The following is a 2674-nucleotide window of genomic DNA, read 5'->3' on the forward strand; positions in this document are numbered from 1 at the left end:
TGCTTACAAGTAATACATTTTAAATACATAGATACAAATAGTTTAAAAGTAAAAGGATGGAAAAAGAGTTACTAAACAAACAAAAGAAAATTAGTCAAAAGAAAAGATTGCCGAGCAAAGAATATTATCAGAAGAAGTTCGTTTCATAATGATAAAGGGGTCAATTCAAGATGACATAACAATTCTGAATGTTTATGTACTTAATAACAGAGCTTTGAAGTACATGAAGCAAAAGTGGAAATAGACAAATCCACAACCATAGTTGTAGATTTCAACCCTTCTTCTAGTAATTGATAGAACAAGCAGACAGAAAATTGGCAGATATAAAAGATTTGGGCAACATTATCAAGCAGCTTCACCTAATTGACATTTGTAGGACACTCCATCCAATAAAAGAATTTACATACTTTCTAAATGCACTTGGAATATTTACTAAGATAGACTAGATTTTGTGCTATGAAACAAAGCTCAATAAATTTAAAACTATTCAAGTCATACAAAACATGCTCTCTGACCACAGTGGAATTATGTTAGAAACCAGTAATACAGCGAAACTTTAGTATATTCCCTCCCTCTTACCGTGACCCCCAAACCCGTTCCTCTTCCCATGTTACCTTCTCATCTTAGGTCAAGATCCTATTATCCACTTGGTTACTGGTTAATTAATCCAGAAATTCTTAATTCCTCCTGCTGCCTCATCTCTCTTACAGAACAAATCTCCAAATTCTGCTGACTTTTCTTTCAAATTGTTTCTCAAATCTGTTTGCTCCTCTCACGGTCTGTTACTGCTGCCTCAGTCGTCAGCAGTTCAGATCATCACCATATGTCTTGTGAGTCTATACCAGCCACCTAGCTGTTCTCTCTGCCTTCCATCTTGCCCCCCTTTCACTCACTTTCCACATGTGGCTGAGCATGGTGAACAGTTTATCACATCCTTAAAGTTTCTTAGCATCTGTGAATAGCTTTTATTTATTTGGAATCTCTCCTGTTAGGAATTCTGACTCCCAGGTTGAAGCGAGAACTCACTTTCCCACCTTCTTTGTAGCTACAGGAGGATGTGACCTAGGCTCAGTCAGATGCACCATATAAGATTTTAATTAGACGAGCACAATGTAAAGAAGCAGGACATCCACAACAGAATAAAGTCGTAAGATACATGAGCAGAAGTTTCTAGAGATATTGTTCCTTGCAGGAGGAATGTGATTATTTTGGGAAATCTGAAAAGTTTGAAGTTTGTGTTTGATTTTCTTTCTTGCTTTTCTTTTTGTTTTCTCCTTTCCTGTCTTCCTTCCTTCCTTCCTTCCTTCCTTCTTTCCTTCCTACCTTCCTTCCTACCTTCTTTCCATCCTTCCTACCTCCCTTCCTTCCTCCCCTCCTTCCTTCCTCCCCTCCTTCCTTCCTGTGGCAGTTTATTGAGACACAATTCATACACCCTATAAGTCACCTATTTAAAATTCAGTGGTTTTTGGTGTATTCACAGAGCTGAGCAATCAAAATTAATTTTAGAACATTTTCATCAACCCAAAGAGAAATTCCATACCCATTAAGCCACTTTCTATTTTCGCACATTGTGCCTCCCAGCAACCACTGATCTACTTTCTGTATCAATAACTATTCTGGACCTTTATATAAATAGAATCATGGAACATGTGGCTTTTGTATCTGGCTTTCTTCATATATGTAGCATAATGTTTTCAAGGTTCACTTGTATTGTGCTGATCCACACGTCAGTATTTTATTCCTTTTTATTGCTGAGTAATATTCTCAGTGTAGCTATATATTTATCCATTCACCTGCTAATGACCATTTGGGTTGCTTTCAGTTTTTGGCTATTACAAATAAGAACATTCATGCATAAGTCTTTGTATGGACTTTTGCCTTCATTTCTCTTGGCTGTATGTTTAGCAGTAGAATTACTGGGTCATGTGGTACCCCTATGTTTAAAGTGTTTGATTTTCTTTGCTTGAAGGTTATGGAAATGATTTTTGTGAGAACCAGGATGTGAGAGAAGTTGATTTTTCATTATTTCATCATTTGAGTTTTCAAAGGGCAAGCTTTTGTATACGGAAATAAAAAACAAAACAGGAAACACTTAGAGCTACACTTGTTTAATTAATGTCAAATTCGTAAAAAGGCATTCAGTTTTAAAATTCAGTTTTTCTTAGGCTTTTAAGCTTAACTTTAAATATTGCAGTTTTATTTATTAAATGTAGTATTCTGTTGTAACTTAAAATTAGTTTATAAATATGATAAAGTTCCATGAACATTTATTATTAACTTGATTAAGTTACCAGATATTTCAAACTACAACAACAAATATAACATATTTGATTCTCTAAAGCACTTTAAACATTCAATAAACAACCTTACAAATCTAATAGGCCAATATTCCTAAGCACTTAAACTCTATTTACAAACTTAATAACTCAAAAGTTACAGATTTTGCATCTCAGATTCCCGGAAAAATTCACTCAGTTTACAAACATAATCAATTCAACTTTTACGCATCTCAAATTTGAATCCCCAATCTACTCTCAATTAAATTCTTTTAAATATTTCAAAATAAAATCACAAGTCTAAATTCAACATTTCAAGTACCCCATTTTTCACACAAAATGCGTCCAAATTGCCAGGATGATTAAAAAATAACTTATTCTTGAACTCAACACAAAAA

The sequence above is a fragment of the Camelus ferus genome, chromosome 1 (genome assembly GCF_009834535.1).
Source record: "Camelus ferus isolate YT-003-E chromosome 1, BCGSAC_Cfer_1.0, whole genome shotgun sequence".
Lineage (NCBI taxonomy): Eukaryota > Metazoa > Chordata > Mammalia > Artiodactyla > Camelidae > Camelus > Camelus ferus.